This window comes from Perca fluviatilis, chromosome 17, assembly GCF_010015445.1.
Source record: "Perca fluviatilis chromosome 17, GENO_Pfluv_1.0, whole genome shotgun sequence".
Classification (NCBI taxonomy): Eukaryota; Metazoa; Chordata; class Actinopteri; order Perciformes; family Percidae; genus Perca; species Perca fluviatilis.
Window position 1 is genome coordinate 7218857 of NC_053128.1, and position 23189 is coordinate 7242045.

Consider the following 23189-nt stretch of genomic DNA (forward strand, 5'->3'; position numbering starts at 1 on the left):
GCAGGGGATGCTTTAGAGGGCGTGGCATTAATAAGAAAAAGCGATCCGACGATTCGCCGCAGGGTAGTGCGGCGGTGGGAGTGTCACTGAAAGGGCCCTTTTGTGGGACGCCCTGTTGTGTTCTTTACCCCCCTCCAACTGTAACACAAGTAGACTTTAGATTTCACAATTACTGTTTTCCGTCAGCTGTTTATAGCTCTCAACATTTCCGACCGCAGCCCCGATCCCCAGCTGGGAGATTCACAATGATATGAATTATACATTTTATCAAATACGATACAACATGACTCCATCAGAAGACGGAAAAACTAAAGTAGTGGAAGTCTCTTCCTAAAAGACTGAACTTGTGACATCGCTCTCTGGCTGAGGACAGGTATGTCACACCTCCGTTCAGACCAAGTGGTCGTGTGACCAAACAGCTGATGGTTGAAATCCCACACCAGGTTTTTCCTTGTGGGTTCCTACGGTCATTCATCTGTCCCTTCATGTCATATCATTTATCAGGTTTCTCAGTTCAGATCAGCAACCTCTATTAGCACGTATAAATCAATAAAAAGGTAGACTTTAGAACAAAAGACAAAATAAAGATGTCAAGTAATACACCAACACTGAAACACACTTAATTTGACAATGTCAGACTTTGTTTCCTGCTAAAGAAGTGAGGGATCAGAGGAATTCACATTTCGGTGCGGATATTTGAGCTCTCTTCCATAATAGGCTGTTAACAATCACATCGTGTGTGTGTGTGTGTGTGTGTGTGTGTGTGTGTGTGTGTGTGTGTGTGTGTGTGTGTGTGTGTGTGTGTGTGTGTGTGTGTGTGTGTGTGTGTGTGTGTGTGTGTGTGTATATAGTAGTATGAATAGACAGAAGGGAGTTTTGCACTTCCAATATGTCACATGGCTAACTTGTTTAACAAAGCTACAGAGAGGAGAAAGAGGGATGTTAGGAGTGTAATATATTACTTCTCACAAATCATAGTAATTATTTTAGCAATGAATCATGTTGTTTGACACAAAAAACTAAAGCTGACATTTCGGTTACTGATGTGTTTTGTCATGCTTATCCTTCACTGACAGATAACAGCTTCAACAGTATCTTGGCCAAGACTTAAAATGTGGGTCTTTTAGAGCATTAGTGCGGGAAAGTTAGCTATTTATTTGCCTTTATAAGCTCTTAAAAAGGTCCCATGGCATGAAAATTTCACTTTATGAGGTTTTTTAACCCCCAGCCTGCCTATGGTCCCCCAGTGGCTAGAAATGGTGATAGGTGTAAACCGAGCCCTGGGTATCCTGCTCTGCCTTTGAGAAAATGAAAGCTCAGATTGGCCGAACTGGAATCTTCCCTTTATGACATCATAAGGGGAAACGTTACCTCCCCTTTCTCTGCTTTGGCCGCCCAGAGAATTTGGCCCACCCATGAGAGAGAGACATCATGGCTTTCAAACGAGCAAAGTGGCAGTTGGTCAAGGCCACACCCCCACCTTCCACCTTGCCCCCCCTCTCTCCTCCTCAATAGCTACAGACACAGAAATGGCACATCCTAAGGAAAGCTCACTGTGGGATTGGCTCTAGTGGCTGTAATTCTGCACCAAGGCTGAATTTTGGGAAAGAGACTTCAGATACAGTATTAGGGGACCACTAAGGTCTATATAAAAGAGACTTCAGATACAGTATGAGGGGACCACTAAGGTCTATATAAAAGAGACTTCAGATACAGTATTAGGGGACCACTAAGGCCTATATAAAAGAGACTTCAGATACAGTATTAGGGGACCACTAAGGTCTATATAAAAGAGACTTCAGATACAGTATTAGGGGACCACTGTGGTCTATATAAAAGAGACTTCAGATACAGTATTAGGGGACCACTAAGGTCTATATAAAAGAGACTTCAGATACAGTATTAGGGGACCACTAAGGTCTATATAAAAGAGACTTCAGATACAGTATTAGGGGACCACTTTGTTAGTGGTATTTTTTAGAATATTAGTACGGTTGTCGTTTTAGGTAAGTAGATAGCCTATGTATTGAAATTAAAAAAATATTTTCTTTTAGTGCCTCAAAGTTTGGCTGAGAGAAATATATCAATATTACATTATGTCATGTTTCACTGTTTTATTACCACAGGGTGTGTCACATTCTAAAAACAAAACACACCCAGGTCATTTTATTTTCAAAATGGCTTCTGTATTTGCACCATTATGCATGCATGCCTGAGTCAAATATTTACCTAAGAATCTCCTCTCGTATGAATCATAAAAGAGGAAATGCCTCCGATACGAGAACTTGGAAGATATACTTATCAGGACACAGAAATTTCACTTTCAGTCAAATCCAGTGAGCCATGCAGCTAATTACTATTTTCTAACACCTTACAGGCTTTAAATGACACAATTCCCCTTCTGCAGTCAAACTGGTTTTGAGATAATACTGTTCAAACAAAGCTAGTGGGCTTTGTTTTTCTTCTACACGGCACACAAGGCTCCTATCACAGAGTGTTAGACTTCCAGTCCAGTTCTTGAGTCACAGTGAAAAAGTGTTCAGTAAAACGAGCTCTGGATAATGAAATACACCAAACATCAAAGACGGGAGTACAAGGGAGTACAAATTCAGCTGTCAGTTTATTGGACGACACTCTTCAGGCGACTTCTATAGCCAATTGGTACGTTATGCGTTATAGTGAAATGAGCTTTTCGACAGGTGAAGGACTTGTGATGGTGGTGGTGGGCGGTGTTACGGGGAGATTGTCAATGGCGAAAGTTAAGCAAACTTTTTTTTTGTTTATTTTGATATTTTTGGCATTGAGTGTTTTTTCACTGACAAACTTCTGGCAAATTAGAGATTTGCTCAGCAAGTCAGTCTGGCCAGCGTCTGGTGTGCCCATTCAAGCCCATTTCCAATATTTCCAAAACGCAACCGCAACCAAGACGGGCTTTACACGATGACGATAGCGCAGCGACGGCGAGCAGCTTTTTGTTTACATTCAACATGACAGCAACTCGCCGCTGTTGCTGCTACGTCACCCGGATCGTTTGTCTGATTGGTTGAAGGACTATCCAATTGCGCCCAGAGGCATTTGAGCGGCGTCCGTTGGTGACGGCCCCCTTTGGAAATGAGCTGTGAATGAACCGTCCCCAGACCCACTCTCAGTGGTGTCAACCAGGCTAGTGGGGAACGGTTCATAGATAAATAATTAAAGCTATAGTGCGTAGTTTCTGTCTCCCCCCCCATGAGGAATTCTAAGTAATGACGAAAACACTGTCGGCACGTCCACATGATACAAGCCTTCCGTGATCGCGCACCGCCCCCACCCCTCCTCCACGGTAGCCACGGAGGACATGGAGGATTAAAAAAACATGACGGACTCTTCAGAAGAGGTAATTCTGTTCACTCGAGTTTCTGTGCGCGAAAGTCGCCGAACGCCACAATCTTCTGAACACAGCCATACTGAGAAACACAGAGAGAGTTGTGTGGAGCTGATAGTCTTAATTAGCTTTGTAGCAACTCATTTGGCAATGGCTTGAATGTAACGGACGTTCATTAATATCAAAAAGTTACACACTAAAGCTTTAACTAAATAATTTAATTTTTTCTTTTATTTTTAACAAAGGTAAGAAGGAGTTTGGAGTAACCGCGGCAGAACTGCATTTCACATGATGGTTGCAATGGATCCATGGTTCACATGCGTAGGGAAGCGTGGGGGGAATCCGTACGGATCACGGATCAACTACAGTCCGTTAACACCACTACTGGGGAAGTGGATCAAACTGATTGGTGGAGACAGTGGAAGGCAAACGTCAGAGCGTCGCGGCTGTTCATTTTGTAGGGGGAAAGGCCAATGGGGAAACACAAACCATCACGTCATCACGCTCACTCCAACCGATGGTGTAATTTCATCACTCAAGGCAACTGAACTGATAAACCCAAACTCCAATGTGTGGGGAGTTGTGGGAGGGAGACAAAGCTACAACGGAAAGATTAATTTTCGGAGCCGCTGGGTTATTTCCACAATATTTAAATGTGTGTATTATCAACATGATATCAATTTTTTAATTTTAAAGGGGTGATAGAATGCAAAACCGATTTTACCCTGTCATAGTTGAATAACGACAGTTCCGGTGGGTAAATAGGACATACATAGAAGCTCAAAGTCCCACTGACACCCCTTTACTAGAAAATCTCATATTTTGAAACTGCCGCTGAAAACGGGCGAATCCCAACAAAGCTGAGTTGCTTACGCAGCGTCTCAAAATCGAACCTTAAGAGAACAGTCACGCCCCAATATTTACATAGGCTACACAACTGACCTGAGATCAGTAGTCTCGAATCTAGAGTAGAATGCAAAACCGATTTTACCCTGTCATAGTTGAATAACGACAGTTCGGTGGGTAAATAGGACATACATAGAAGCTCAAAGTCCACTGACCCTTTACTATGAAAATCTCATATTTTGAAACTGCCGCTGAAACGGCGTGAATCCCAACAAAGCTGAGGTTACGCACGTCTCAAAATCCGGTACCTTAAGAGAACAGTCCGCCCAATATTTACATAGGCTACACAACTGACCTGAGATCAGGTAGTTTTCTGAATCTAGCTAGGTCCACGCCAGATCTCTGCTATTCCATTACAAAATTCACTTCTGAAACTTTTTGTCAGAAATCAACCATATAAAGCTCAAATATGGGCCGCTTAACGAAAAGGATGGCTAATTGCAAATTTTCTCCGACTGTATGCCGGAGTTTAGTGCTGTGTTGGTGCTGCCTGGGTTGCTACATCGCCACCCACCGCAGTGTCAGCGAGCTTGTTACGCCCGCAATCTTTTACCGCAGCCCGCAGGTTCCAGTTAATCTTATAATGGGTATGTGTGTGTTGAGTTATTTAAACAAACAATCGGGAAATAAAGCCTCTTGTCCTGAGTCTCATTGATAGACGGGTGAGATGGAGCCACAATGAGAGCTAGCTATCTCCCCTACATCACAAAAAAATCAATTGATATCGAAATGACAAGTGTTAGAAGTTGTAACAGAACCTGTATATCATGCCTGTAAATTCAACCTGTAAATATACTTTAGTTATGCAAAGTGAGCAAGCTGCGATATTTCCCCATTGTAATGAATGACATATAGCAAGCAGCTGCTGGTCCTACAAAACACCTCGCGTTCATAAAATGCCTTAAAACAAACGACACACGGTTACTATAAGAATTGGGGATGATGTTATATAGAGTGGCCAACTGTAAATATAATTTAGTTATGGCACAGTGTAGCCTACTACGGTATTTCCCCATTGTAATAATGACATAAGCAAGCATCGTCCTACAAACAGCGTTCAATGCCTTAAAATCAAATGGACACACGACATAAAATTGGGAATGTTATATAAGTGGTGCACTTTATGTTATGGCAAGTGTAGCTGCTGCTGCTATTTCCCCATTGTAAAATGGCATATCAGCATCTGCCTACAAAACCCTCACTCATAAATTAAAACAAACGACACAACGGTTTATAACATTGGGAAGATGTTATATAAATGGGTACTTCAACTGTAAATATATTTAGTTATGGCGACAGTGTACTAGCTAGCTCGTTCCCCTTTATTGACATATAGCAAGCAGCTGCTGTCCAAACCCTCCACTTCATAAAAATCCTTAAAATCAAAGGACACATCATAATGGGGTGTTGTATAAGTGTACAAAACTGTAATATAATTTAGTTATGGCGACAGTGTAGCTCTAGCTCGGTATTTCCCCATTGTAATGAATGGGACATATAGCAAGCAGCTGCTCGTCCTACAAAGACGCCTCGCGTTCAAAAATGCCTTAAAATCAAATGGACACAACGGTTAGCTTAAAACATTGGGGAATGATGTTGTATAATTGGTTAATCAAACTGTAAATATAATTTAGTTATGGCGACAGTGTAGCTAGCTTGCGGTATTTCCCCATTGTAATGAATGGGACATATAGCAAGCAGCTTGCTTCCTACAAACTACCGCGTTCATAAAAATGCCTTAAAATCAAAGTGGCGTGAAATTCAAACCGTAAAATATATTATAGTTATGGGCAGCTGGCCGAGCACCGTAGTGCAGTATCCACAAGGGTGACTTTGTGGGTATGGAGCCCAAGGCTGCCGTTCGTCAACTGTGTGGAGCTCTAAAGTCCGACCGTCTTACCAAATTTGCAATTAGCCATCAAATTTTGTAAAGTATCCTTTATATAGTTATTTCGCTTAAAAATCTCAAAGTAATTTGGTATAAACATTGCAGTGTCTGAATAAAGTTCTGTGCTTCTCTAATGTATGTGTATTGGGGTGCTCAACCAATCGTAGCGTCTCAATATGTGCGTATGGCAAGTCGCTCAACCAATCAGGCGCACTCATCTAAATATCATGACATACCATATTTGGAAGAAAACTCTTTTACAAATAGGCCAAAACACAGGATCATAAGGCCAATAAAATATCAACAGCTTTAGCCAACAATTTACATACCCCATTAGAAACCATAAGGAACAGTGTGAAATACCCTATATAATCATTCTATCACCCCTTTAAAATATCACGGTTATCGTCAATACTGGTACATCCCTGTGGGTTTGTATGCGTCTTTCTTGATCTTTTCACCCATCAACTTTTGAGTGATTTTTCTTTTCTTCTGTCTGTCTCTTCCACCGTAAAGCCACAGTTTCAAATAAAATGTTAAAAATACTTAAAGTTTTCACAGAAGTACTTGGGTTTAGATTACATAATATTAAATGTGCTTTGTAACAAGAGTACGCAGTATGTAGGTGCTATCATTTGGGCTGAGGGCTAAAGTTTCTTATAAAAAAACACTTAAATTGAAAGAGGCTGAATTTAAATATCTTTGCTGATTAACGACTAAATTATTATTATATTTGGGAAAGCCTCTCCTCGCTTCAGATGACACAGAACAACAAAGCCTAAAAAAAGATTCCATATAACAACTCTGATCACAACAAGAAGTTGATTAAAGTGATCCCTTTGTAAAAACAGGTTTTAGTAGAAAACAACAGCTGTGAGCCTCCTGCTTTCCTTCCGAACATCGCCACTATCATGAGACTGAGCATGAGAGAAAATTCATGACCCGCTTACGTGACCCTGCCGGTCGGCCACTCAGAGCCTAGATAACAGGCGGCCTGGCTGATGCAGCTGAGCGAAACTACGTGAAAACGGTTATCAACTTGATCCCATTCCACAGCTACAGATGCAACAACTGCATTTCCCTATTGAAAACTCTTTGTTTTTGTCTCTACATCTGCACAAAAAAACCCTCCCCGTCTCCCTCCGGGATCAGCCGCCAGCCTGTCACATGCCTACAAAAGTCAGCAAACAGCTCCGAAATGTACTCAACCAACTGGCCAAACAAACATCCCACTGAGCGTCTTGAGTGTGTGAGCTCCTTACCTCACAGTGGCTTCTCAGCTGATTCAACAGTGTGAGATCCTGAGGGAGATACGAGGCGTCCAGAGCAGCTGACCAGCAGCCTTGCATCTACTGTACATCCACCGACTGACTGACTGACTGACTGACTGGGTGGCTGGGAGGCTGGATGAGTGACTACTATTCAGCTGGAAGCAGCAGAGCAGAGAGCCACTCCCCTCAGCGACCAGCTGACTCGCTGCCTGGCTGGAGGGATAGATGCATGATTCGTTTAATGGCTCTGCCTTGCCGACTGTCTTGGTGGTTAACCGACTGAAATCCGGCCTGAATAACAAAGAAAGTCTGACCAAGAAACCGACCCAACTGACTAGGCAAATTAACTGAATAACTGACTAAATATAACAGATAAACTGCCCAACTCCCTATCTGATCATCTAACCAACTAACTGACTGACTACCTGAGTGAATATCACAACGGCAGACTAAATGATTAACTGACTCATCAAATTAATTAAATAACCGACCAACCAAAAAACTAACTAACTAAAATACTCTATGGCTAACTATCCAACTAACTGACTAACTATCCAAACAAATACCCAAAGGACTGACTAAGTAACCAACTAAATGAAAAACCACAAGACTGACCAACTTACTAAAAGACTCTTTCACTTGACTGGCTATCAAAATGGCCGACTAAGTGACTAAATTATTTGTTTACCAACTAACTAAAGTAGCTGACTAACTCGCTGACTAAGCAACTGGCTAGTTCCCGGTCTCATTTGCTGACTTAGAAACCATTCTAGGTCTGTCTGACTACACATTTCAGTGTTGTAGTCGACTGGTTGCTTTACTGGCTGAACGGTTGGCTGACTGGTTAGCTGACTGACTGGTTAGTTACCTACTGAGGTCCAGAGGCAGTTTTGACGTTTCTCTTTTCAGCTTCTCCCTCTTCCTTTATGCTATGTTCTGCTTCTCTTGGTCTCTCTCTCTTCCTCTGTGTAATGAGAGGGTGGGGTTGAGCTATGGTAAGCTAGCTCTGGACACACACACACACACACACACACACACTTATCAGTTAGTAAGAGCAGAGCCTCAGGTCATGCTGGTGGAGGATGTGTTTGTGCGTGCATGTTTGGCAGCAGTAAAACAGGAAGTAGGGAAGAAATGATAAAAGGAAAGCCCCAGGTAATTCTTGAATGGAGGAAAAGCACTGTGTTTTCATCCATCATCAAAGCCCTAACACAACTACGTCTACTACATCAAACTAAACTGGGGTCCGTTTCAGAAAGCAGGTTTAGTGAAAACTCTGAGTTTTCTGTTTCAGAAAGAGAGGTAACTTTAACCTCAGAGTCAGATGAAAAACAGGAAAAAAAGTGATTCCCCCAACACCCTCCTTTTCGATGATGTTCACGTCGCGAGATTACGTCACTTCATAACGTTCCCATGGCAACATGGGAAAATGGCTGCTTTTGTGTGAAGTAAACGCAACATTTTTCAACTTTCTGTTAAGAGATATATGTGACTTTTTTGCAACGAAAATGCGGGGATTATGAAATCATGCAAGCCTCGCATATTTTGTGCGGAAATCGGCAATTTATGAGGCGAAAGTGCGGTGTATTTGAAAAAATGCGGCCCCCGCATAAATATGTGGACTTTGGCTGATTATGCATTGAATCGTGCGATCGCATAATCACGTTTTTCTGGAGGGACTGACTATAGATGCATTTTCATTTCCAGATAACTACCTATTTGAGCGGTATAATTTTTCTTCCCAGTCTATCAGTTATGTAGCCTCCATAACCTTATCCGTCCTCATGTCGCTAACGTCACCCATCGTGGACATGCTCTTACATCCCAGCACGTTTTTTCGCACGTCGCATTAAGTTTTTTTTTGCAAATGGCAGTTTTCTTTACAACATTGGTGATGCGGAGAATATTAGTAAAGCCACTGTATACAGAGCCGTCACAAAATGGTGCCTCGCTCTGAAACGTGTTTTAACGAGTTCCCCGGACACGAACCAGCAAGAGACAATGGTCGGCATGAGTATTTCCGCCGACCAGTTTGTTTGTGGTTGTTACCATGGTGAATCGTAGTATCATGGCTCCATTCATGCTGCCTTTTTATTGTGGTGGTGCACGTGCGATAACCTACTCCGAGTTGATTGAACCAACTCAAATCAGCTGTTCTGGAACCAAAAACTCAAGTTCAGGTTCAAGTTCCAGTTCAAGTTCAGGGTTAGACTCAGAGTTTGTTAAACCTCCTTCCTGAAACGGGCCCCAGATATCAGCTTCAGAAAGGATTTTTAAATAAACAAACAATTAGTACTTATTACAGTGCCTTTGCGAAAAGTATTCGCCCCCCTTGAACTTTTCGACCTTTTGCCACATTTCAGGCCTCAAACATAAAGATATAAAACTGTAATTTTTTGTGAAGAATCAACAACAAGTGGGACACAATCATGAAGTGGAACGAAATTTATTGGATATTTCAAACCTTTTAAACAAATAAAAAACTGAAATATTGGGCGTGCAAAATTATTCAGCCCCTTAAGTTAATACTTTGTAGCGCCACCTTTTGCTGCGATTACAGCTGTAAGTCGCTTGGGGTATGTCTCTATCAGTTTTGCACATCGAGACTGACATTTTTGCCCATTCCTCCTTGCAAAACAGCTCGAGCTCAGTGAGGTTGGATGGAGAGCGTTTGTAAACAGCAGTTTTCAGTTCTTTCCACAGATTCTCGTTGGATTTAGGTCTGGACTTTGACTTGGCCATTCTAACACCTGGATATGTTTATTTGTGAACCATTCCATTGTAGATTTTGCTTTATGTTTTGGATCATTGTCTTGTTGGAAGACAAATCTCCGTCCCAGTCTCAGGTCTTTGCGAGACTCCATCAGGTTTTCTTCCAGAATGGTCCTGTATTTGGCTCCATCCATCTTCCCATCAATTTTAACCATCTTCCCTGTCCCTGCTGAAGAAAAGCAGGCCCAAACCATGATGCTGCCACCACCATGTTTGACAGTGGGGATGGTGTGTTCAAGGTGATGAGCTGTGTTGCTTTTACGCCAAACATAACGTTTTGCATTGTTGCCAAAAAGTTCGATTTTGGTTTCATCTGACCACAGCACCTTCTTCCACATGTTTGGGTGTTTCTCCCAGGTGGCTTGTGGCAAACTTTAAAAACGACACTTTTATGGATATCTTTAAGAAATGGCTTTCTTCTTGCCACTCTTCCATAAAGGCCAGATTTGTGCAGTATACGGCTGATTGTTGTCCTATGGACAGAGTCTCCCACCTCAGCTGTAGATCTCTGCAGTTCATCCAGAGTGATCATGGGCCTCTTGGCTGCATCTCTGATCAGTCTTCTCATTGTATGAGCTGAAAGTTTAGAGGAACGGCCGCGTCTTCGTAGATTTGTAGTGGTCTGATACTCCTTCCATTTCAATATTATCGCTTGCACAGGGCTCCTTGGGATGTTTAAAGCTTGGGAAATCTTTTTGAATCAAATCCGGCTTTAAACTTCTCCACAACAGTATCTCGGACCTGCCTGGTGTGTTCCTTGTTCTTCATGATGCTCTCGCGCTTTAACGGACCTCTGAGACTATCACAGAGCAGGTGCATTTATACGGAGACTTGATTACACACAGCTGGATTCTATTTATCATCATTAGTCATTTAGGTCAACATTGGATCATTCAGAGATCCTCACTGAACTTCTGGAGAGAGTTTGCTGCACTGAAAGTAAAGGGCTGAATAATTTTGGCACCTCCACTTTTTCAATTTTTATTTGTTAAAAAGTTTGAAATAGCCAATGAATTTCGTTCCACTTCATAATTGGGACCCACTTGTTGATTCTTCACAAAAAATTACAGTTTTATATCTTTATGTTTGAGGCCTGAAATGTGGCAAAGGTCGAAACGTTCAAAAGGGCGAATACTTTCGCAAGGCACTGTACCTGTTACTCACTCCAGTGTAGGCAGTAGGCAGAGTTGCAGGTTTTCTACTACAGTATTCTATTTCAAATTAAGTTTACTTACACATATTTTTCATGTGCCCACTACTAGGGTTGGGCATCGAGAACCGATTCCTACTTGGAATGGTTTCAAAAATTACGATTCCATCGGAATAGTTTCTTTATTGGAATTGTTTGGAGCATCTGGTTTCAAATCTGATCATGGGTTCCAAATTTAACATGCGCAAGTTTTGGTTTCTGTAGCGGCTTGTGTTGCAGCCATGGAGCACAGTAAGCGGTGCTCTAGTGTGGCTTTATTTTACATTGAAAAAGCCCCGTCTGCATTGAATCAAAATAAAACGTTCCTCTTATTTGTGAAATAAGCATGTGACCCGTTTCAACTCCACCACTCAAAGAATCGGAATCGATAAGAACTGGAATCGAAAGGAAGAATCGCAATTGGAATCAGAATCGTTAATATCCAAACGATGGTTAACCCTACCCACTACTGCAGTGGTTCCCAACCTTTTTTCCTTGGCGCCCCCCCTACTTATGTCTAAAAAAAAAAAAAAGTTTGATAGAGATAGAGCCTTACTTTCTTTTTTGATACAGAGCAGTTATCAGGACTTTTACGTTTCTCCGCCATGTTTCATTCATAAAATAGTGATGCCGTGGCGGCAGGAAAGACGAGGATGATAGCAGCTACCAGCTGACCTGATGACAGCAAGGGTCCCAGGTTAAGAGGTCCCGGAGGTTTGGCCTACTAAGTAGCCTGCCTCCAATTTTAAGCGAGAACAAAAATATATAGTTTTTATACAGACTTTTGTACACATTATATATTCTAGTGTATTATCATAATTTTTTTAACATGTGCAAATATTTTTTACACATGTATATTATTTCAAACCAGATAAAGACGTGCGCACCCCCTGTGATCTTTACCGCCCCCCTAAGGGGTGCCCGGACCCCAGGTTGGGAACCACTGCACTACTTTACTTATTTGTTATTGAATCAGATGGTTCCTGATTTAAATCACAATTTTGCCAGTTTTAATCAGCATTTCTTTTAGGTGAAGCTTTCTCCATTTGGAACACTCTGGCTCTCTTGTTTTCTCAAAGCACCGTCAAGACAGTCAATGGCACAAATTGGCATTTTAAAGTTCAACAAATTTGAACTCAACACAAAACATTTTACTTTGCCCCCGCAAGCCAATGCACTAATTGCAGGGATTCCATTAACATGAATTGATTTGGATGGTGTAGGAGAAATTATAAGGGTGCGTTACTGGACAGATATGTTTGAAAAAGCTAAAATAATTAGGCCTAAAGAGCAAATATCTCCTGTGTCCTCTCAGCTGGTTTGGAGTCCACACGTGTCCGGGCGGTGAAGCATCATGCAGCTCATGTTGGTGACCTTTAGGCCTTTAAAGGCCACCTTACCACAACACCGACAGTTATCATGACAAAACAAGATCCATCACTGGCCCTGCAAGGAAACGCTGACATCAGAATCTATTCATTTCTCTCTGACGATAACAGACTTGATCTAGGTGTAGGGCTGTTCGATAATGGAAAAAAAATTATAATCACGATTATGTTGGTCAATATTAAAATCATGATTTTTGGAAAGATGTTGCAATTATTGAATAAAAAAAAACAACAGTGAAGCAGTTAAACAAATCAACAGTGACAGCACCTTGAACTGTCAAGTTTTCCAGAAAACTTTTACCGTTTGAACTTTTTTTCCATTCCGAACAAAAGACAAAAAAAAAAAATTTACTTGCAAAACGTAGTCGCAAAATAACTCTCTTTCTCACCACACTTTACACGGGAAAGTGTCTTTTTTTTTCTCTAAATATATTTTTTTTTTTTCATTTAGCCCGTATCACAGTTTCTAGATAAGCAGTTTATCATTTCAAAAAATAAAAAAACAAATATAAATAAAAATATATACACACACACACACACAAAAACACACACACACACACACAAAAAAAAATATATATAAAAACACACACACACACACAAAAACATATATATATATAGAAAAATATATAAAAATATAAATATAAAACACAAAAACAAAAAAAAAAAAAAAAAAAAAAAAAAAAATAAATATATAAAAAAAAAAAAACATATATAAAAAAAAAAAAAAAAAAAAAAAAAAAAAAAAAATAAAAAAAAAAAAAAAAAAAAAAAAAAAAAAAAAAAAAAAAAAAAAAAAAAAAAAAAAAAAAAAAGAGAGGAAAAAAAAAAAGAAGGTATATCAGTAATAATATAATGTATATATAATGACATCAGTAATCTATTAACTATATATTATTTGTTTTGTGTGAAAAATAAAAAAAAAAAAAAAAAACACAAAAAAAAAAAAAAAAAAAAAAAAAAAAAAAAAAAAAAAAAAAAAAAAAAAAAAAAAAAAAAAAAAAAAAAAAAAAAAAAAAAAAAAAAAAAAAAAAAAAAAAAAAAAAAAAAAAAAAAAAAAAAAAAAAAAAAAAAAAATGTATATTATATATACATATGTATACATATGTGTAACTATGTGTCTTGTACTCTACCCTGTATATTTTTTTTAATTTTTTTTTTTATTTTTTTTTTTTTTTTTTTTAAAATTTTTTTTTTTATATATATATATATTTTTTTTTTTTTATATATATATGTGTATATATGTATGTATATATGTATGTATATGTATGTATATAATATATAGTATATGTATTATATATATATGGTGTATATATATATATATACACATATATATATATACATACATATATACATATATATACACATACATATATATACACATATATATATACATACATATATATACACATATATATATATATATATATATTTTGCTGGGAGAAGCTAGAGCCACAGAGCTTCAGCTTACACACTATGTTGTCATCTGGCTTGGTACAGCTTATAGAAGACTTTTACATTTACACAACAAGTGAATCAAAACAAACACTCCATTCAACAGCTCTGCTACTTAATCTAATACCCCTTTCCAATTGGACAAAAAAAAAAAAACACTAACACCCACTAACATCTGGCTTTTGTCTGCAGTGGAAAAGGTTACAATCTGCATTAATTCCCGGGACAAATATATATATAAAAAAAAAAAAAAAAATATATAAAAAAATATATATATATATATATATATATATATATATATATATATATGCTCCAGCTCCGATCGGCAGCAATTCAGGGGTTCGTGTTGCAAAAGTTTTGTATGTTCTCTTAAATCTTAACCACAACAACAAAAAATGAAAGTTACGGATGTAACTACGGTTCTACGGATGAACAAACCGTTGCGGCTCCGACCGACACGGTCACAAGGCCACCAGCGACGGCAACGTAGAAAACGTTCAAGTTCAAGGCTTCAGCCAACTGCACGCGAGAAGAAAAAAAAACGTATACATACTCGAAGGGAATATTCAGGGCTTTAAGCACCGCCTCTTGCGGTCAGCAGGGATGAAATGGAACTGCATTTACATGTTGCTTTTGGTGGAAAAAAAGGTGTTCTTTTTTTTTTTTTACCAAGGGCAAAGGTCCTTCAGAAAACAGAACAAACCTAACCTTTATTACCATTATTACATTATTAACTAACATATTTCATTTAGACTGTTGTAACTAAAAGCCGAAAGTTTTACTAAGTAAAAAGCATAATTCAGTCAAACAGCAGCAGTCTAGTCTGTCACTGGGTGAATATTGTTGGGGTTAACAAGACGCCATAAGCAGGAGAGTGACGTCACTCCAAGTCATGGAGTCTTTCATTGTGTTACACTTGATTAGTTTAAAAAGGGAAAATGCAATGCGGGCAGGCAGAGACACGAAAGGCCACTGGACCAAAACAATGGATTCACTGAGACAACACAACAACCACTCACATCACTGAGTTTGAATATTTTTTTCCTTTCTTCTATGCCTAAATCCTTATAGACACAATTCCTGCATGTGTCCGTACGTTGGCCTTACCAAATCACCAGACTCTGCCCCCGACAGCAGCATAGGCGCTTGGAAACATTGACAATCCCTCAACCCCCATTGGCTGAATGTTGAAAAGGGCAACTGGGTCAAAAACCAATCTGCCAAGACTTGCTCCAAGTCAGAGACAGCAATTCCCGCAATTCCCGCAATTCCCAGTGATCCAGAAAGAGATGTTTAAAAATGTATTGTGTTAGTACTGTATGCTGGATGGCTCAAAGATGCACAACTGACATGGAGATGGAAAGGAGTTCACAGTGAGCACTAATGCTCACATCAAAGATACACACAGCTGGCATCGGTTTAACAGTCCACTGGTCACATGCCAGTAATCACTGCTATCAATTTTGACAACAGACTGTGAATGGTGGGAATTCCGTTATGAAGGTAAATATGGTGCAAAACGCGAGTACTTGTAGAATACAATGTGAGAACTTGCAGAACAAAAAAATTGAACTTGTATGTTAAAAATTTGCACTTGTAAAATAAAAATTTGCACTTGTAAAATAAAAATTTGCACTTGTAAAATAAAAGTGCACTTGTAAAAAATGTGCACTTGTAGAAATAAAAGTTGCACTTGTAAAATTTTGCACTTGTAAAATTGAAGTTTGCACTTGTAAAATTATTCAGCGGTTGACCACAAAGAAAAAAACATGAGAGCTTGTAAAAAAATCTGAACTTGTAAATTGAAATTTGCACTTGTAGAAAAATAGTCACAAATGTGTAGATTGATATTTGCATGAACACAATGACAGCTGCAAACTTGTAATGCAACATTTACTCATGTACTTTTTATTTTTACTCAGGTTGATTTTCCATCACAACCACAACTCAGTGATTACAACCTCTCGTCTGTCACTGTATGTGCTCTCTCTCGCATCACAAAGAGGCTAATTCTCGACTTTTGCAACACTTGTTGCGATACATTTGGTGCAAAACTAATTTGTACCTGTGGACTTAGGCTGTGGAGCTCTGATCAACAGAACGGGGAAAGCAGGGTTTCTATCGCCAGATGAGGACAACTCTGTCCGGCTTATTTAGCTATGTCGCATGGAAGCCTGGTGACAAGCTGCGTGCTACAAAAGCTCTAATAAATTTTTACTTACACTTTTAACAGTAAACTGAAACACTGGCGTGAGCCAGGTCCTGCAGGCGGACCGTCACCAGCGGTATCGCCAGCGAGCACATCGCTGTTATTGCCAGAAAGCCGCCGCCGACCACCTGCAGTCGGAGCTCCAGCGGGACACGGAGAGCCCCGCACCGTAGCATCGGCACATCCCCGGCCATGACCACAGCTTGCTTTGCTGATGTTGTGCCTCACTGCAATCATTGCACCCGCTGGCAGCACAATAGCTTCTGCAGAATTACATCCACCTCGCGGGCAGCGCAATTATTTTGCGAATGCGTCATCTCTTAACCCTCGTTGCCGAGATTTGACCCAGGTAGCAAGGAAATGATAGTCTGATAAAACATTGATGTCTCTAAACGTTGTAAAATTATAATCATCATTGATGAACATGACAAAGGAATGTATATAGCCTACATTTTATAAACAGTAGCTACTTTGCCTTATAAAATCATTATTTCCCCTTATGGATGGAAGTCTTGGCAGGGATGCAGAACTTGGCGTGTTACCCGCTGATGACGGTCCGTCTGCGGCTGCAGGACCTGGAGCTCACCGCCAGTGTTTCAGTTTGACTGTTAAAGTGTTTAGATAACTAAAAGGTATTTATTTAGAAGCTGGTTAGTTAGCTAACGCTAGCTTGCTATCTCCACCAACACAGCGGTGAGCGCTACCGGGGTGCGGGGTCTCCGTGTCCCGCTGGAGCTCCGACTGCAGGTAGTCGAGGCGCAAGCTTTGGCAATAATAGCGATGTTGTTCGGCTGGCGATACCCGCTGGTGACGGTCCGTCTGCAGGACCTGGAGCTCACCCAGTGTTTCAGTTTGACTGTTAAAAAGTGTTAAGATAATTAAAAGGTATTTATTTAGAATCAGGCTGGTTGGTTAGCTAACGCTTGCTATTCAACCAGGCTTCCACGCGATATAGCTAAATAAGCCGGACAGAGTTGTCCCTCATCTGGCGATAAAACCCTGCTTTCCCCGTTCTGTTGGATCAGAGCTCCACAGCCTAAGTCCACAGGTACAAATTAGTTTTGCACCAAATGTATCGCAACAAGTGTTGCAAAAGTCGAGGGCGAAGAGGCCTCTTTGTGATGCGAGAGCCGCATACAGTGACAGATTCGAGGAGGTTGTAATCACTGAGTTGTGGTTGTGATGGAATATCAACCTGAGTATAAAAAAAGAGTACATGAGTAAATGTTGCATTACAAGTTTGCAGCTGTCATTGTGTTCATGCAAATATCAATCTACTACATTTGTGAATATTTTTTCTACAAGTGCAAATTTTATTTACAAGTTCAGATTTTTTACAAGCTCTCATGTTTTTTTCTTTTGACTTCAAATGTGAATAATTTTACAAGTGCAAATTTTATTTTACAAGTGCACATTTTATTTTACAAGTGCAAATTTTTATTTTACAAGTGCAAATTTTATTTTACAAGTGCAAATTTTTATTTTACAAGTGCAAATTTTAACATACAAGTTCATTTTTGTTCTGCAAGTTCTCACATTGTATTCTACAAGCTCTACCGTTTTGCACCATATTTACCTTCATATTCCGTGTGTGTGTGTTTGTGTGTGTGTACCCGTACTCCATTAACTGCCGATAATAAAAAAGCCTGACACAGGAAAGACATAGCCTAATTCACTGGTGTCCAACATAAAACAACAACTTCAACCTGCAGTAGAGACATTTCCTCGGGTCCTTATCTGCCTGGTAGGATCGACCTCATACATATATTGTGCAGTACCCCTTCAGATTAGACGGGATTCTCAGATGATCTTTAACACAACCCTAGTGGAGTCCTTTCATCGGCAACCAAACAAGAGGAACATCTGCACTTGTCAATTCTAAGGCTTAGTGCACGCCCTTATTTTGTGGGTGGTCATATTTTAACATCTGGGTTGAGAATTAAGAAAATTGCCATATGACGGCACCTAAGCTATATAAAAATGGCGGGGTTTATGCAAGCTGTCCCATGATGCACAAGTGACGGTTGTAGTGACGATTCTCTCGGACCTATCAGTGGTCTGCAGTGGTTTAACTCCACCTTAGTATCAGCTCAGCTCGCCTGGAACCTCGACTGAGGTGGTTCCAAAAATGTACCAGGTACCAAGTATACTATCCACACTCAGGGCTAGATTTATCAAGCCGTTTGCGCCGGTTTCCAGGCGCTAATTGGTCGCAAAGACGGACGTAACCGATGCGGGCTATTTACAAACAGGGAGCACTTGGGTAAAATGGCAGATTGTCTGCCACATGAGCGAGAAGAGACAAGTTGCACTTTCAATATGCGTTCGTGGGAGGGTCGTGGGGAAAGTGGGAGTTCCACCCAAAAAGGTGGGAGGATAAGCGCAAAGTGCACCTAATTATATATTCCGTGGTATTTACAAAGACTGTCAGTAAGAGCGCGCCTCTATTCTGCGGGGGAAATTCTCCGCCTCTTAAAAGCAGGTCTACACCAGCCGCAATCCAGTTTCCTCGTAGACCTTTATGCCGCTGGTGAAATAGCAACAGTAATTTGAGCAAGATGAAGACATAGGCGAGACTGAAAATATTTTTAACACAAGAATCACACTTTGTCAGTGAACACAACATCATTTAGCATTACAGATCAAGCAGCCATGCAATATTAGAGTTACTGGAAGAACTCAAAGAGGAAATTGAATCTCCCACTAAGCGTTCACATCCCATTCCAGCAGTTGTTAAACTCCGCGCTACATTACAAATATTGGCATCAGGATCATTTCAAACAGTCATAGCATCAGCAGTGGGAATATCGCAGTCTGCACTCAGCCGTATCATAGCACAAGTACCGCTTTGCTACAGCGCAATCTACGGTATAGTGGGCGGAGAAAGACGCTGATTGCCTGATGGGTGTCAGGTAGGGCTGCAGGATTATGGCCAAAATGATAATCACGATTATTTTGATCAATATTGAGATCACGATTAATTATCACGATTATTTGTTGATTTTAGCCAAAACAAATTTTATTGTCACATAATTATATAATTATAACTGCTTTTACATCCATATTGTGCTACATTCCTAATAATACATCCATATTGTGCTACATTCCTCCTTTATTGAAGGATACTGTGAAGGAGTATGCCATTTCAGCTGATGTGCAACCGCTTTCCACACATGCATGTTTGCCGTGAAAGATACAGGCAACGCAATTTTCTGTTCACGTTAACGGCGCATGTGGTGCCTGGTATCTACCAGACAAAATAGCTACGCGGATTTCTATGGCTCATTACACTGCCACTTACATGTCTGCGTTGCGCTCTGATGCTCCGAAACCCACGTTAGAGGCAACATAAACATCACTGCATGTCACGCTAGTAAACACTAATAACACGTTACACAGCAGCTAACGTTAGCCTACCGTTAGCCACAGTAGTAACTGGATTAAACACGGCTAAAATGCTGACTGCTAAACAGTGTAGTGTGTCTGTATTTCACTGTAGGTTTCCAACAGCGGGACGTCAAACAGTCTGCTGCTAAAGCTATGAGCTAAAAGACACAAACTAGCACTGGTCACTGCTGTTGTCTGAAACACAACACAGACGGGACAAAACGTTGCTTTTACTGGTAAACTGGTAAACATCGTGACCGGCTTATGATGACCGAATGCTACCTGTTGTGGAATTTTCCTCACGTTACTCTGTCCTCTGTGACTGTCTCCATCTAGAAACTAAGCTGCGCGGTGCAGGCAGGGAACAGCTCTGATTGGCATGTGACATGTGATCAGACAGTGGTTTATGGAGCACTAGATTGGCTTGAATGACGCATTTTAAATATCGCTCGATCACGCAAATTTGATCGTGGGAAGCCAAAATTGTGATCGTGATTAAAATTCGATTAATTGTGCAGCCCTAGTGTCAGGGTTAATAAATACTACGCGAAAATGTGGAAGCATAGCGTGCGCTATTACCGAACTCGCATAAACAGACGCAGCGCAAACTGCGCTAGTGCTAGTAAATTAGGCCCACAGTATTTTGCTAATGGAAACCAAAAAAAAGAGCCAGTTAAGTAGAGCCGTGCCGTACCATGCAGTGTAAATGTGGCATTAATGAACTGCCACAATTTTAGGATGTCTTCTTGATTCAACTAAACTCATGTGCAGTACCATCAGTAAGGTCTCAGTTGAGATGGAAAACAATGGGTCAGTCATGCAGTTTCTGTTACAGCAAAAAACACTGTAAGAATGTCTTCTCCCATTTAAAAACAGGGACAGACACTCAGCAGGACACAACAACCGACTCTCTCTTAAGAGCTTGACAGCTTTTAAGCGAAAGGTCAGCAGTTCAAATCCCAGCACGAATACAGAGTTGCTCCTTACAAAGAGGAGAAAAAGTAAGGATCGCTCTTTTTTTTTCACTTATAACATTATAGACCCACAAACAAGAGGGTGGCATATCACGACGAGTTGATAAGCATCAACCAGCGATGACACCAGTATGCAAAGCTTATATAGAATACAATGGATCAGGTGTTCTGGCGCACGTCATACGCCGCAGTAATGGGTTGTCCTTAAAAAAAAAAAAAAAAATCAAACTAAGCAAAGAGTGACTGAGCAAGAAGCCACCGGACAACAGTACAACTCAGGCTGGCTTTTAGTCGTTAGCGAGAGCTTCGCAAAATAAAAGGCTGCAAGGCAGATGCCGAGCTGGCCATCTTGCTGTTTCAACAAATGAAATGTAAGACTTTTTCAGACCTTTTTAAGACCTTAATGAATGAAATTTAAGACCTACTGTATGTCACGACATAAAAGAACAACAAAATACAGAGTCACAAAAGTAATTGCAAAGTTAATAAACGTATTAAAATTAAATAGAAAGTGAAAATATAAATATATAGTACAGCAAATTATATTTGGGCCAGCGAAAGAAAGAACTACAGAATAACAAAAAGTAAAATAAAAAAATGTAAAAAGTTATATTAGCTGGCTTGCTACGTTTTGTGTTTTGTTGTTGAGTTTGCTTGATTTTGGGTTAGGGTTAGGGGTTAGGAGTTTGGCTGTGTTAGCAAAGGTGTTGACTGGCTAGTTTTTGATCATGAGTCATTTATTCATAACAAATGCATGTGTACGGCTGTCCATATGTAGGACAGCGGTGAATAAGTGAATTGCACTCTGAAACTGTAGGGGCGCCAAATCGCCAAAAAATACCAATGTTTCACTATGTTGCTTTGAGTGAAAGAGTACATCTTTCAGCCATCTGTAATGACGAGCAGGTCTAGAATCCTTCCATTTTAACTGAATGAGGCGGTGTGCCACAAGTCTTGTGAACGTAATCACATTTTGCATATTAAATTATGGGATTATTTTTGTGACTTGAATTCCAAGCAAAACTTCTCAAGTATCAAACAAAAAACTCTAACTCAACCAAAAACCATGTTTCATTGTTCTACAGAGAGAAGACGATAATTAATACAGCTCCATTGAGTAAGGCCTCCCTAAGCCTACATGATTCCCATGGCAAATTAGCTCAGTCACGTAGCTACAGTAAGCCAAGTTGGCTAGCATTTGTTTTAGATAACGTTAGCAGTTAGCTAACGTTAACTGCTAACTTACACAACTTTACTAGCTAGCTAGTAACTTAACACAACAAAACAACAAACGTCTAGTAACCATGCTTGCAACGTAGATCACTATATATATATATATATATATATATATATATATAGTACAGGCCAAAAGTTTGGACACACCTTCTCATTCAATGTTTCCTTTATTTTCATGATTATTTACATTGTAGATTCTCATTGAAGGCATCAAAACTATGAATGAACACATACGGTACGCCACGTGGCGTCCTATCGCGAGAAAGTGCAGTACTATCGCGAGAACGTCACACGTGTGTAAAAAAAAAAAAAAAAAAGTAGTAAAAAAAATAAACGACAAAAACACGACTGTGACCAACGTCCCACGCTTACAAAAACAATAAACGGTTGAGACTGGCTATGGGTTTGAATTGGCAAAAGAAGGGTCGAACAGGGGTTAGACAACCCCGGTCCTATCGTGGTTACTGATGGGACAGGGGTATTAGAGGATGGATTTTAATAACTTTCGGAGACTCCCATGATTTTTACTTCAGCACCACCACAAGTTTGACAGTTTGGGTTCAAAGTGAAATGTCCCCACGACAGAAGTGAAATGTAAAGTATGGAAGACCGAATTTCATGTTGGTGTTACAAAAGCTTGGTTATGTCACCCCTGGAATGAGACATCCTGCATGAGACCAGCATGCTGAGTCTGAACACAACGGCTTCTCACAAACCGAGAACAACAGGTATTAATTGTTTAGACTCACCGTGGCAAAAATGTGACTTTAGCGAGCACTCACATTGTTGTTTCCTGCCAGCACAATGGAGACCATTATAGCTTGACTGCTGATCACTGTGTCATAAAGTCACGCTCTTCCCAGGCTGCGCCGATGTCGGCGAGTCAGCAGAAATGGCTGTCGCTGATGTAATGACCACGTCCTGTTTTAGATTAACACCGCAGCTCCAGTCAGCAGCAAATCCATTAATGGAGATGAAAGAAATTATTTATTTATTGATTATGACAGTCCGTAACGATAATGTCAGCAAAAAATGCTGCGTTTCAGGAATTTTAATAAACTCAAGTTCTTCCTATTAGCGGTTTGAAGCTTTTCATTCTAAAACAAGACAGGTTTTTGAAGGAAATAAGAAAGTGAGTGATGAGTCCAACGTG

General features: G+C 40.1%; 1 protein-coding gene across 2 annotated transcripts in view; it reads right to left on the bottom strand.

The window, feature by feature from the left end:
• The window catches only part of LOC120545786 (ras-related protein Rab-27B-like), an 86773-nt gene that overhangs the window by 30662 nt on the left and 32922 nt on the right, over positions 1-23189 (bottom strand). The window contains exon 1 of one of the 2 annotated variants that reach the window (XM_039780364.1): positions 7421-7696. The exons of the other annotated variant lie outside the window; for it this stretch is intronic. The gene's annotated coding sequence lies outside the window, so the exon portion shown is untranslated. Of the gene's footprint in view, positions 1-7420; positions 7697-23189 lie in introns of those variants that run through there. 2 annotated transcript variants of the gene reach the window in all.